Raw genomic sequence first — 15,368 nt, 5'->3', positions numbered from 1 at the left:
ACGCCACCCGTGGGGAGTGCTCCCAGCCCCACACAGTACCCGCTGAAGCCGCGCAAGCTGTGGTCGTGTCGGTCCATACGAAGTATGGACCGACAGCACTCTCATCACATCACTCTCATCACATCACTCACATCATCATCACTCTGCAAACGAAGGAGCCTGAGAACGTCACACTCGTTGCTCTGTGTAGGCAACAACCTGTTGCTAGCAGTGCCTTCGACTGAGGCGAATGAGCCTCCTCCCTCCCCCCCCCCCTCCCCTCCCCCGCTTCCCCACATTGCTGGCAACCAGTGACGAGACACAAGATATGTCAGTGTCTTTCACTGTGAAGACAACAGGTTTTTTACAAGAAAATTTTTCACCGTATTTCACCAAAAGGATACGGTAAGCAGAAGTGCAGAAAAAGCTTACGTCCTTCAGAACGAAAATAAAAACTGCACTTCTGCAGCATTCCAAGGGTTTTTATGCGGTACAAATATTTTAGTTTACTATCCAAGTGCATGATTGTTAAATGTCTCTCTTACAATGTTGTGGTTGGCTATGTGTACATGCACGTACTGCTTTTTACAATGACAGGAGTTGATAACGAAGCATATAACAACGAGCGATGAGAAACACTAGATTCCAGGAAGACAAGAAACAGGAAATATCTGTGAGCCCTGTCGTGCTGCCTTGAAATTACGTCTTATCCCAAGTGAAACCCTGAAAACCCCAAGCTTTGAAAACTCGATGCTGCAGATTTGCCCACAAAAGTACGTGGGCATAACGTTGCAGCAGTGTCCGCACCGTCCGTGGTTCTACCTCATTGGATTGTTGCAATAACAGAATAGTGCACTGGGGCACAGCAGCGGCTCGTCCAGGTGCTATGCGTACCCGACGTACTGAGCGTCTCCAGCATGATATTTAATGAGCAATATAAACGTGTTCGTCTACATGACCAACAACGCCGGACAGACTGAGCATCACGACCGCTATTGCACTGTCTCCGGGCCCCAACTTATGCATGTCTACAGTTGGGACAAGCGACCGGATGCGTCGGCATGTCTGCCTTGTCCGCCGCCGGCACGACCTTGCGCTGGAGGACGGCCTCGCGGTGTGGATCGCGACGTGTGATGGCAACGTGTAAGCCGGTATAATTTTGTTGCCGTTCAGGGTGACCAAATTTACCGGAATAATTTCGCTTCAACAGATCTGTGCTCCGGACGGATTTATACCCGTCCTCAACCATTTGTTACGGTCGAAACCTGACTGACACACATGCAAGATTCACGTCACGTACACTGATTGGAGCGCCATCTGTATGCTGCTACGCGCACCGTGGCGCCATCTATAGCCAAGGGGCAAGTTAGACCGTGCACGGCTAGCGCTACAACAATCCGTCAGCTGAATGCATTCCTTCCTGCGCAGCCAAGTGTTCACAGGGAGATCATCAAGATTTGGTGCAGGAATCGCGGGACAATGCAATTGCTGATTTTTCGTGTCCAAACCATGAAAACAATAACATCATAAAGCCCCAGAAGGGCAGTATAGGACGCGCGGGGGAGGGGTATCCTCGCCCCGATTGGGAGCGCCTCCTGGTGCAAATATGGGCAGGGCGTCGACAACGGAGGCCCATGGAAGGCTTATAATGGCCTCGGAGTAGGGGCATTGCTCAAACCTGTTAGAATCCACTGAGGATTACATGAGATACGAATGCTTAGATGAGGCACTAATCGTTGGCGTTCGGGTAGTGTAACGGTGCATTAAATGCATCAGCTCCTTTAACGCGGCATGGTTAGACGCATTGTTAGCTACGGGGTTTAAGGAAAGCGTCAACTACAATGGTAATTTCGCTTTCTACCGTCATGCTTCTATGCCATATACCGAGTATATGCCATTTGAGTTTTAGTGGTATGCTCCCACCAAAGTTATCCTGCATCACGCATATGAACGAAATAACAAGGGTGTAACAGGTGGCCTGCAGCCTTTTTCATTACAAACCAGTTTTCAGCATAGTGCATGACTACTTATCCTGTAGCGTGCCCAATTGCGGAGCTGGCACCAACACTTTCCTTCGCGAACAATTTCATGATCGTACGACCGAAAGGGATTGCTTCTCCGGTACTTGGACCAAAACAAGAGCAGGATTCACCTCTTACTGCTAAAAAATATGCCGGATGTCCGCATCCTACTTATTACTGCGCAGACGAGGTGTTGCTTGGCCCGGCGATTGCAACAAAACAAGAGCGTCTGTGAATGCAGTCACCATGGCGACAGGGTCCGCGGCCTGCCGGACCATAAACAACGCCTTCGCACGCGCCGTCCTGGCAGCTTGTCGCTTCCCGACACGGCCGTCGCCTAGACTGCCGACCGAGCCGTGTGCACATTCAAGGCCAGTGGAGGCACGGTCGCCGACTGCGCCGCATCGCACCAGTTGCATCATTCTCGGACGTCAGCTGCAGATTAGAGCTCGCAACAGAATGAGGAAGCCCTGCGGTCCGGCGTGCATACCTCGCGCCCGACATATATCACCCAGCCGCGAGCCACTTGCATCGAGCGCTTGAGTGCGATCAGGGTGTGATTTAAGCGCCACAAATACCGATAAATCCACCATTCATCATTGCCTCCACCACATCCTGCTATGACGTTACGCTGCGGTGCGCGGTCATGTGTTATTTGTCAGCATTGCGATGGTCGACGGCCGCAAGGAAATCGATTACATCCGGGACGCTTTTTGGGAATGGCACACCCGTAGAATGTAGATAAGACAGTAGTAATAGCCTTAGTCCTCGGAGAAAAACCAGGAGAATCGGGATGTAGATGCGGTGATATTTCGGCGTCATGCCTTTATCGAAACGAATAGCACAAATGAATTCAAAAGTGGCTGCCGATGATCCTACTTTATTTTTCAGCTTCTTGTGGTTTTGTTTTTTAACAGCGAGCCACAGGTTTTACAGGGCAAGAACGTTCAGGCGATCATGCAAAGGGTAATTGCCAGTCATCACTACGACACAGTGCATATCTAACTCAGAATTAGAATACGCGAAAAATACGCGTACATGCAAATGAATTCAATTAAACGGGCATTATAACATAATGCTTTATTTAAATATGCAAGCGAGTTGAAATGAACGGGTATCCCACATCATGCATCAATTATACATGCAAACGAGTTCAATTAACCAGGCATCGCGCATCACGCGTCAGACATCACTTGTACACATTATTTAATGTTTATCATATAAGCTAGGACACACTGCACAACAAGGCATCACGTTCGCATAATCGGTCATGATGAGCCCTGTACATCAAGATTTGGTCGCCAGCTTTATAGAAGAAAAGATTCCCTTATTTTCCTGTCTGGGTGGTCCTGTGCTCTGTGCTCTGACATTGAGCTCAAAAAGGGGCATAGGATCCATACCTCCCTGGATTTCAGCCTGAGTGTGTTTTGTCAAAAAATTATCGCCGAAAGGCGTATTCTCTGTTTTGTTTTAGCGTCTCGCAGGTGCTCATTATATCTTAAACGAATAGAGCGCATGCCCGCCCCCCGTTATAGACCACATCCCTTCCTTGTTTTTCACACAGTTTACACTCAATTTCGTAAACCACGTTTTCTGCATGCAAATCCTTTGAAACCCCGACTTGCCAGTACGTATAGCTTGGAAGAACGATAGTAAGCTAAGATAATAAGTCTCTGGTGATATCTCCCATCTCGCAGCCCAAGCGCCCGGGTGGCTATAGACGTTATTTATGCAAGCCTGGGTTTCAAGGGGTTTGCACGCAAAAAAGTGTGGTTTACGAAATTATATGTTAACTGTTTAAAAAAAGCATGGCAGGGACATAGACTATGTCGGGGAGTCCCTGCGCCCTATTTGTTTGAGGCATGAGCACCTGCAAGACGCTAAAAACAAAACAGGGAATGCCCCTTTCGGTGACCATTTTTTGACAACACTTGCTCAGGCTGAAATCCAGGGACGTATGAGCCATATACCCCTTTTAGAGCTCGAAGTTATCTACAGAGCACACGACCACCCAAACAGGAAAAGTGAATATTTCCTTGTAAAAAGTTGGTGACCAGACCTTAACGTGCAGGGCTCATCATGGACGATTATGACAACGTGATATGTACCTTCATGTGTGATGGGTGCGAGCTTAAATTCGTTTGCATGTATAAGTGATGCTTGACGCGTGATGCGCGATGCCTGTTTAACTGAACTCGTTTGCATGCATAATTGATGCGCGATGAGTGATGCCCGTTTACTTAAATTCGTTCGCATGTGCATGCATTTTTCGCGTATTCTAATTATTAGTTAAATATGGGCTGTATCGTAGTAAATGCTGGCAATTGTTCCTTGTACAATCCCTTAATGTTAATGTCCTGTAAAAACCGTGGCTGGCTGTTTCAACAACAAAAAACTTAAAAAAGAGTGGGATCATCACCAAGCCCCGCATAACTACATTCTGAGTGACGAGCTGTGACGTCATTATGGGACTATGCCATATGGCACCAGCGCCGGGGCGGCGTCAAAATGCTGTTCTTTGCGGGCTGGTTTAACACAAATATTTCCGTAAGCCGATCTTTTCTATCTAGCACGTACAATGAAGCATTTCCAGCTGAGAGATAGCGTTGGTTTGCACGAGAGCTACGATATTATTGCTGAAATGAGCTTTCAGCCTGCCCCCGACAGAGAAACGGGGTAACACCTTAAGCAGTGACTGATCTCGGAGAACCCTAGCTGGAAGTACTTAGAAGCAGTCTGCGTAAGAGGATACAGCATGCAACAACAACAATAACAGAGGGTGGGGATGAGATACGGCGGGTCACACGGGCCCGCAGCACCCTGGGACGCGCACTGGGAAGTTCGAATGCACATCCAGTATTCTTAGGGGATGCGTTGTCGGGGTAGATGCAGGGTTGGCCTGCCCTTATGTTGATATTGGGTGGTGAGCACCGAGAGGCTTAAATACAGCGCGCGCCATTTCAGTTCAAGACAGCAGATTTTCCTGTACAATGGACCGATTTCCGGCAAGTTTTGTAATTTCTGCCCGTCGAAGAGTCGTAGCCGATATCTCAGCTCTGTAATAGTCTAACAGGGATATAATAGGACGGTGGGGGTATTATTCTCTGCGCACCATTTTAATCTCACCCATCAAACGTTATAGATCTACAAGTTAACCAACACCTAAGAATATCATCGTACAGCAACGGCGAAATTCCTGGCACATGCCCTCTCACATCACATTATTTTCATATTCCATCCCATATAGGTACCGCAGTACGTATATATATATATATATATATATATATATATATATATATATATATATATATATATATGGGCAATCATTGCCCACTGATGAATTTAGTGATACTTATTTGTTTACATATACATATTTCTTTCACAGCACGCAATACGGATAAATATTCAAGCGCGTCGGCCACGACGAATATGCCGCGGTTGTTGCGACTAGAAAACGTGATTTAATGGGAATTATTTTTGGGAATCAGGTCCTAGTATTGATTTGTCTTTAGAACGCTTGAAATGCAAAATAACAATATATATTCACACAACATTAAAATAAAATGCAGAACAGGATTGTCACCCAATTTGTTGGCGATATTTCCATTTTTAATCACGTGACTAGAGTATCTACCAACCTTTTCGTGGCACCAACCAAAAACTATACTGCAGACTACCAACCTTTAGCCCCATGGTAACGTTACGTCTGCGTAGCGTTTTATTCTCATATCCTTGGATAATCGGCAGGCATTTTTGAACTCGCTTCTGCTACTCGTTTCGATAAATGCATGTTAGCGAACTATGAGCGCATCTACATCTCCATTCTCCTGGTTTTCATCCGAGGAATAAGGCTATTACTATTGTCTTATCTATGTGCATAATATTCCTCGCAAATGCACTCAACAACTTACGTAAAAACAGTATGAAATTGACAAGTGTATTGTCCATCGAGTCATGAGAGGTAATAGACAATTTTCATCAGAAGTGGCACGGTTTCCATGACACATGAAAAGTGACAACGGTGTTGCGCGTTGGATTGTGGGCTATTGCACCAGTACGTTTACACCAGTACGCTTTTGGTACGGCCTGCAACGAAAGAAAGCTGTACAAAGACTACAAAGTGTCGCTACTGGTAACTGTCGCAATGCGTCCTGTCCTTTGCCGGCGAACTGGGATTCCGGTGCCCCGCTGTGTGAGGTCCCAGAGCGTGTTCATCGCTGGGTGGCCGTACACGTGTGTCGCGCGTTCATCGCTGAGTGGCCATACACGACGTGTGTCGCGCGTTCATCGATGGGTGGCCATACACGACGCGTGTCGCGCGTTCACAGAGCTCACGGCTTCGTCGCCTCTAGCCCAACATGTTCTGAACTGAACCGCGCCTTGACCTTTCTTCCAAGTGTGGAGCAAACAGCGTACGCCAGGCTGTATGAGTCGCACGTTCGAGTTTCGTCTTGTGCTGTCCAAATCATTGCTCGAAAGAATTTGCCGCTCGTTCGTTACTGCTCTGTGATCTGACGTCATTATTCATGAATACACGGTCATACCTGCAAACAAAAAACGATATAATTCGTCACAACACGGTTGATGAGCGGGGTGGGTTCGATTCGCTTTAAGCGCTCGGTGTTTGCCCTTGACGGATATGGCCTGCGGCCGGTGGGAGCGGCCGCGCTAAAGGTCAGGTGACGTCATAGGGCAGGACGGACCGTGCCACGCACTCTGGCACATTAAACTTTCGCTAACAAATGCTCACACAACAAGCATCGCTTACACAACAAGAGCGTCTTACTTGCATGCTCAGTAGGTTTGGACTGCCCGATCTGCTCGTCTCTGACAATGACCCCCCACTCGTGAGCTCGGAATTGCAAGCTATTTCTAGGAACGGCATTATCCACAGAGCCGCCACTCCTTACATGCCGTCGTCCACCAGTCTGGCTGAAAGGCAGGTGGGAACATCCGCCTTGAATAAAATGACAGCAACCCTAATACGTGAACGCATCTGTGAGTAGCTGCTTTCTACGCCATTTATCCACATGCCACGATGGGCGACCGGCCTTTACGTTTCCTTTTGGGGTCACCAGCGTGTCAGAAGAGTTGAGTACTTCAAACCCGAAGTAAACGGTGAGATTACAACCAAGCAGTACAGGCAGGTGGGGCAGCGTAAGAAACGCCACACCTTCACCGGGCCCATCTACACAGTTCGTGACAGAGAACTCGCTAGTGTTTACCATCTTTGCAAGACCGCCCGACGTCCAGCAACTGTCGTTTGCTGCTTCCACCAAACGTACAGCCCTCAGTTTGAGACGGGGATATTTCCAAACGACATATGAGCCAACTGCCCCGCGTGCCGAAAGATGCACCGCAGGTGCGTGTGGCAGTGGGAGAGACAACTCGCATATTTCGCCCGCCTCTCAGCCGATGACTTCTTCCCCCGGGCCTTCGAGGTCCATGAAGAACAGTTCCACTACACGGACCGCTGCTTCACCGTCACATCTGTCGGGACGCTTCACGACTCACCGGGCTGCGCCGACGAGCCGGTGATCCGCTCGTCCCTGCCGTGGTCTCACCGGCTGACGAGCCGGTTATCCGCTCGTCCCTGCCGCGGTCTCACCGGCTGACGAGTCGGCCTTCCGCTCGTCCTTGTCGTGGTCTCACCGGCTGACGAGCCGGTTATCCGCTCGTCCCTGCCGTGGTCTCACCGGCTGACGAGTCGGCCTTCCGCTCGTCCCTGTCGTGGTCTCACCGGCTGACGAGCCGGTTATCCGCTCGTCCCTGCCGTGGTCTCACCAGCTGACGAGCCGGTTATCCGCTCGTCCCTGCCGTGGTCTCACCGGCAGACGAGTCGGCCTTCCGCTCGTCCCTGTTGTGGCCTCACCGGATGACGAACCGGTCTTCCGCTCGCCCCCGCCGTGGCCTCACCGGCTGACGAGTCGACCTTCCGCTCGCCCAAATTTCCCATGTGGAGCAAAGCGACGACAAAATAGAGCACGCCTGCTGCCATGCGTATTGTTCTTATTCTTGTATCGGGCGCAGAACTATCGCAGCGCTTTGGGATTTTGATCAATATATCATCGTGAAACCCTTGAATCGTGATGATGATTTGGAGCTTTGGGGCGCGTCGAATGGTCATGCAGCGGTTTTGAATCAATGCGGCTTATTCTTCCTGGCAGCGATCCCCTTCCTTGATCTTCGAGCTCTTTGTAAGTCATGACCCATCCAGGTTAAGGAAAATAAGAAGGGAGGGAGGTTAAGAACTGCTGCGGTTACTTCGCGGGTACTGGTGATTTTTCTCACAGTAAGCCAGGGCATCCCCACGGATGACCCACCACGGGCTTGAACCTACCGCTGCTGGGTAGGAGGCAGACCTCAGCTTGACAGCATCCGAACCTGTCAACCCGCACGGGCCCCTCACCCGCCAGCACGGCCCCTGAACTGCCAGTGCGCCCCCCCCCCCCCCCCCCCCCCCCCCCCCCCCCCCCCCCCCCCCCCCCCCCCCCCCCCCCCCCCCCCCCCCCAGAAAGGCACCGTGAGATGCCTTCAGTATCGCGCAAATGTTGTCAGCGGACGATGGCGCAACTAGACAGAGGGAAACCAACCATCCAACCGAGACAATCCGCAGGAAGGGGGTAACCCGAAAGGTTTCATATGCCGGAAGCCTTAAGTGGATCTCGACAAGCGGGGCATCCAGAGGAAACACAAACAGCAACGGTTGTCGCCATCATTCACCAAGGGGAATCTGTAGATGACACATCAGGGTTGTCTTCAAAAGCAGCTCAATGCTCCGGAGAGCACTTACCAACGTCAGACTATCGACAACCCCCATGAGCATACGAAGAACGGCCATACACGACCTACCATGCAGCTGTGGCAGGCCCCTATAAGGAGAGGCAAGACTTCCTCTGTCGGTCCGGTTGGAAGAGCACAGAAAGGCAATCACCTGGGGTGATGCCCTTAAGTTTGGTGTGGCAGCGCATACCTGGTCAGACGACGATCACCGACCAGTATGGTATGAGGAAGCCATCATCGACAAAGAGTAACAATGGAAAGATGCGCATTGAGGCATCCAGAGTTCATAACGTACAACGGTCAAAAACTCCAAAATTGCAGCATCCAGCGTCTGGACAGGGGAGAATCACGACATCCCAGATCGCAACATCCAAAGTTCACAGCATCAAGCGCTTATGACGTTCAAAGTTTGGAGAGCAGTGTCAATCAAAGCAAATCAACAGGGCGACGTGATCAATGGATGTTAAGACGATTGAATATTGTGACTGGAGGCGGTGAGCTTGGATGCTATGAACTTCGCCATCGGAGACAGCATTGGATGCATTTTGTGATGTTATGAACGCTGGATGTTGCGATTCTGGATGCTAGGGCCACTGGGCGCTACGATCTTGGAATCTGTTATGGTTCTTCAATGAAAAGTCCGGAAGACCGAGGAAGCAGCACACATGACATTGGATAAGAGCCCTATCATTTAGCCAAGCAAGGACATCAGCCCAATATGGCAACCAACTCTGCGCGATTCAAACCAAATGTCCAGAATTAATAGCATCAATTTTCTAACATCGAAAGATTGTGCTTATCAGTTAACGCAGTTGGGAGAGCGCTCGACTCGCAATCGATCGTAGGTTTTTTCAGGCGCACGCGTAAACACAGCAGTGGGTCTTTCGAGCGTTGGTCTTCCCAGCGTAGGTCTGTTGTCGAGTGGGTTTTCCGGGAGTAGGTCTTCTGACCTCTCCCGCCCCGTTCTGTGTTGGCGATGATCACCGTGGGGTCGCTGCCCCACCCCCTGCGGTTTTCTGAGGATTTATCTCCGGCACTTCGTGTCATCCTGCCCAAATGTTCAGCAGCTTAGGGGGCATCCATTGCGCGTATATTGCCATTAGAAACATGCACCAAGCCGCTATGGTTTCGCAGAAGCTATGTTTTTTGGGAACAATGCACGGTGATCTACGGCCGGCGCGGGTGGCGGGCGGCAACCGACAACCCCGCGGACCACCCACGGTCCGTTGACTTCATTTCAGGCGCAAAAGACTGTTGCAGACCACAAAATTTCAAAATTTGGTAAAATGGCCTCCTTACGTCATCGTTCCGTTCGTTTTTTCATCGTTTCCGTTGCATGATGGAACAGCTCTATGAAGTCAGTCGCTGCGAGATTGGCCGTATCAGAATTATCACTGTAGCGGACGGACCGACTCACTTGTAGTACCCCAACATGCTGAAAGGTGGCGATGTGTTGCTGGAGCGCGTACATGGACCCGATTTCCGTGTGCTCGTGATTTGCCCGTTTCTAGTGGTGGAATTGCATATCTGTCCGTGCTTTTATATTGCGTTTACGTAATCATTTGCATTTACTTGCATTGACGTAATCGATTACGGCGCTATTCTTGAATTATTCGATTTTCAGTGTTGTTTCCGCCATCAACACTCGTATCACTCCTGTGGAACCGGAGGCCCCCTCCTCATACCATGAAAAGGAATCACACACCTCGCCCACGCCCAATTTCGTTCCTCGCCCACAACGTCCAACTTCCTATATTACGTAGCACAAAATGCGATTTATGTTAGTAACCCATCTCCGTTGACCTTTTTCTCGCTTCATCATTCATGCTCGAAACGCCCCGTTTTCCGGGGCGGTCTGCGTACGCTAGCCACGAGTGGACGGAGATGCCCTGGCGGAGGCCCCATGCGGGCACCAGGCCCCCTCCCCAAAGGAATCTCTGTGGAGGATTGGCCCCGGCTGTTGGGCAATAGCTCTCAGGCAATGCTATGCGTGCAGTGCAGGTTTCGAACACGATTGGTTATTTCGCTTTTTGGGAAGAGCCCTTTGGACCACTAATGACCATTTCAGGGGTATGGGATGAAGGAGAGTGCATAACGATGGGGCAGGTCTACATGTACCTGGCGGCCCTTGTACACCACATGGCCATCAGGGTGTCGTATTTGCCTAACGTTTCCACGGCATCATGCATGCCTGAGTTTGTGACGGCGTTTATATCAGAAACCAGCGGGTTTCAAGTGTTAAGAGGTGCAGGGCTGTGACGCGCTCAGAATGATTTTCCAAATGGCTATCTCAGCTCAAAACCCCATAAAAATATGGAGTGCTCCCTTCAAAATATTTGACCCGGAAAAACCAACTTTGGCTCACAACCCAAAAGCCGCGTGTTGTTGAGGGTCAGATGTTGGCGGCTTGGCAGGTTGGAAACTTGCATCACTGTTACACAGGCTCCCGGATGTTTTTTCGGTTAAACGTGCTGCTTCTGCTCGACTATATTGACCACCGGCTGTGACCGATCTGTGTGCATCAGACAGGTGCGAAGATCACAAGATCACACGGTAAACCCACGGAGAAGCCAATTATTGGCGGGGACGATTGGGACTCTCAAACTTAGCAAAATGCAACCAGTGTAAAACATGATATCGGGGTTAGAAAGAAGGCGGCTTTTTAATTTAGGAACGGAAACCCTACGTCATTTCGGTCCAAATACATGGATATGCCCACATATTGAAGGCAAGCAGAATTGTTGACCGTTCAGTCCCATGTATTGCACATTCCACGCACGCTAGCACGGGGCAATCTAGTGACACACGCGATCAGGCTAATGCCTTCGGTAACAAAAATGAGCCAACGGATCACGAGCTCCAACACGCGACTTGTAATCAGCGGACAGCGAAATACAAAGCCAGATCAAACACGGCTCCACTCGGCGTCGCTGGAGGGGTCGGTGAAACGGCCACTAACGATACCTGAATTACGCGAATGAGACCACTATTCACAGAAACAAACTGCGTCGGAGCGCTGCAGATCCATGAGCGCTAGCATTCCTCGGCTATTTAAGATCACGACTTGATAAAACGATGACGAGAGTTGTGCGCAGCGAGAAGGCTTTCTTCGCCAAATGCAGGGAACCACGTCAGTCAATCAACGGTAAAAACTCTTTCTTCCCACTTGCGTTCGGCGAGCACAAAAAATCGCACCCAGGCGACAAGCCGAAACTGTCTCGCGCTGAACCAAGCTTGTCACACTCACTGCCCGTAACAGCAATGCACCGCCCGCTCCAACCATCCGGCTGACCTACCACGTGAGGTCACGGCACTCTGGGGGTAATGGCTCGCTCGGCCCGCTCCGCCGCCCGCCAGGCCATGACCCGTCGGCCGGACAGCGCCGCAGAAGCCGCTCGCCGCCTCACGGGCGGTTGCAACGCGCGGCCACCGCAGCCATCTCGACGACGCACGGCGCGCGCCTGGTCCGGCCGGCCGGCCGCTACCCCAGCCCGCCCAGTTTGCGGCGGCACACTCCCACCCGATCGCGGACGTAGCCGCCGGGGCAAGGGTTCACCTTGCGCGCCCGGAGCCCGTTCACGCCGACCTCACTAAGCACACGGCGTTTGCAGCGGCCGGTCTGCGACAGCCGGCTGCCGACCGAGCAGAGCCTGGCTGGCGTCATGAACACCGTGTTGGGGTGTGCGGTTTCGCAACGCAACTCCAGCGTGCGCGCGTCCACGTCCATGCGGCCGTTGGCGCAGGGCGTGTCGTCGACGTCGCGCAGCCGGTGGCACGAGCCCGTGGCCGGCCACATTACCATGCCGTCGCGGCCGCACGCGTTGGCGTTGCAGACGGCGGCGCCGGCCTCGTCCACGGTCAGCTGCTGGCCGGCGGCGCACGGTCCGCGCATCAGCACCGGGTAGCAGCGGCCGGCCGCCGGCCAGAACACGTGCCCGGCGGCGCAGTCACAGCCGGCGTCGCCGAACTCGCCGACCAGCAGCCGCATGCCAGCCGGGCAGACGGCCGTGTCGGTCAAGTTGTGACACCGGCCGTGGTACCGGCCGAAGCCGGGCGAGCAGGCGCGCCGCCGACAGCCGGCGGCGCCCGTCGCCCCGTCCAGAACGAACCACTCTCCGTCCGGGCACTCGCCCTGCACCATCAGCTGCTCGCACCGCCCAGTGACGTCGTTCATCGCCGTAAAGTCGCCGCTGCCGCAGTCCGGCACGAACGCCTCGTCTGCGTCATCCGTCGCCTCGTCGTCCCGCGCCATCCCCTGGCCGGGAAAGATGATGGCGGAAGAGGGCGTGCCTCGAGGTCGCGTCGTCCGCCCGGAGGAACTGGAAGGATTCGATCTCTGCAGCGTCCGCGCCCACTGGTCGTTCCAGCGGCCGGTCGGTGAGGTCAACTGGTGCTGGGGGTCGACTTCGCCTGGCCGGTCGACGGTGTCCGGGAACACGATGGCCGACAGGCGGGCGCGTGATCTCCCGCTGCACACCACCAGCAGCGCGAGCGCCAGCACCAGCTCCACCACCCGACGCGGCGACATCGGCTTGGTGCGAGGCGTCGCCAGTCCACTCTCGACGCTCCCGTTCGCGACACTGGCCTTGCAAACAGATCTCTTGCCATCAGGGCTCTCCACCGCCGGCGGCAAGCGGTGACCAATCAGCGCCCGAGCCGGCCGTGACGTCACACTGAATGCTGCGAGTGGCAGTCCAAGTAGCGCTGAGACGAAGAAGCGCACCCGCCCCAAGAATCACTAAGCGCGCGCTGTGATGGGCGGTCCGTGCATTCTGTTACGCGCACGCGGGTGACGGTTCGACAGAGCGTAACCACGGCGTAACAAGAGGGAACACGGTAACGTTACGCTCTGGTGTAGTTCAAACCATGCTAAAATGTGCTCACGTGGAATGCTCCACATTTTAAGATTCTGAAGTAAGCATCAGACATGATGGAATGGGCTCATCTATAAGCATTGATATACGCTTAAGTGGAAAGGCTTCTCCTGCAAACATAACTCTTCTGTTAAGCAAATATACTTCCCAATATGTCATTCTTTGATTACGTCATCGCACCTCGCGCAACACTGAGAGCCAATTGATGGCGGTTATACCTGGAAATCGTCCTCATGAACCTCCGATATGAGCGACTCGACAATTATCTTTTTTTATTGGTCTTGATCGCCGCATGGCTAACCGAATGACAGGATTTCAACGACATTCTGGGGTCGTGGATGCCTGGGCAGTGTTGGAAAACTTGACGTTTCCTGGCATAATGCATACCAGGAGATTTTGTACTCCAAGATTGTGACTAGGTAAAATTAAATATTTTGTACCCCATCATGATGCAACAAAAGTTTTGGAAAAACTCATTGCATTTCCCTGTTTCAGGACAAAATTAAACGTGGAGGTGCAACAGCTTGAGACTTGCCGCTTCCATCATGAACCATGCATTGATATCTGCAGGAGCACAAGTCTTGCACCGACCAGACTAAGATGCCCAAAAGCAAGCAGCCTGTGCCGCCACCTAGGTATACGATAAATCGGGTATGGAAACGTGAAAAATAAAGTGTGCTCATGTTGACTGAAATCGCCTTTGAACAATACCGGGAAATGAAAAACCAATAGCACAATCGCAACGGTTTGTACATTAGGGCAGCTCACTTCCTACGCCCTTCGCAGACTAACTCGAGCAACAGCTAAACGTCCGCGAAGATATGCATACGTTTTCGGGGAGACTATTTCAGGGTAACCAAGCCATCCACGACGCCATGGTGGTGTCATTCCATTGGCCATGCGGCGATCAAGGCCGAGAAAATATAATTGTCTAGTCATTCAGATCCGGCGCTCGTGAGCGCAATTTCTAGACATCATGGCTATCAACTGGCTCTTAATCAATGTAATGCAAGGTGTGGCGACGTCATCAAACAATGACGTATTGAGGAGCATATTTACTGAACGGAGAAATTGTGTTGTCCAGCGCAGTCTTTCCACCTTAAAAGCATACTAGGTAAGTTTACTTCATCATATCTGATGCTTACTTCAACATCTTCAAATGTGGATCATCCCCTTTAACAGTGATACCAATCCCCACTCATTTATGTTGGTTAACAGGCGCAGTATTAGTTTCTAGTTTGGGATTCATTCGCCAAGCGCAGTTTTCTGCTCACCATGGGACTATTCTGCGACCCTGTCATAACCACGCATATTACTTTTGATTAGTCAACTGCTCATAATTTCCCTTCGCATTTAAATCATTTGCGTTGCGTTGGCATCGTGAAGGCACGTCTGAGAATTGGAGAGCCAAGAAATGTCAGCCGTATGGAAAAATTGGGACAAAATCCTCTGTTGGAAAAAAATGGGCAGGCATGTAGCTTTAGCCTTCTGGTGGTTATGCCCACAACTTGGATTGAGTTTCATTATCAGCTTCCAACGTGCGCATACGTAGATGCATGCCTACGTCATTTTCACGGTAACGCGGGTATGTTATCAACGGCCTCCGCACAACGGAACATAAGGAGCATACAAGATGCAGGAGCCTGCATTATAAAAAAACATTGATTGGGACTATTTGAGCATGCTAGGCTACATTTCCTGACTCAAACGG

Source organism: Pollicipes pollicipes, unplaced genomic scaffold (assembly GCF_011947565.3).
Source record: "Pollicipes pollicipes isolate AB1234 unplaced genomic scaffold, Ppol_2.1 Scaffold_4740;HRSCAF=5597_pilon_pilon_pilon, whole genome shotgun sequence".
Taxonomy (NCBI): domain Eukaryota; kingdom Metazoa; phylum Arthropoda; class Thecostraca; order Pollicipedomorpha; family Pollicipedidae; genus Pollicipes; species Pollicipes pollicipes.
Note: the sequence above shows the minus strand (reverse complement) of the source record.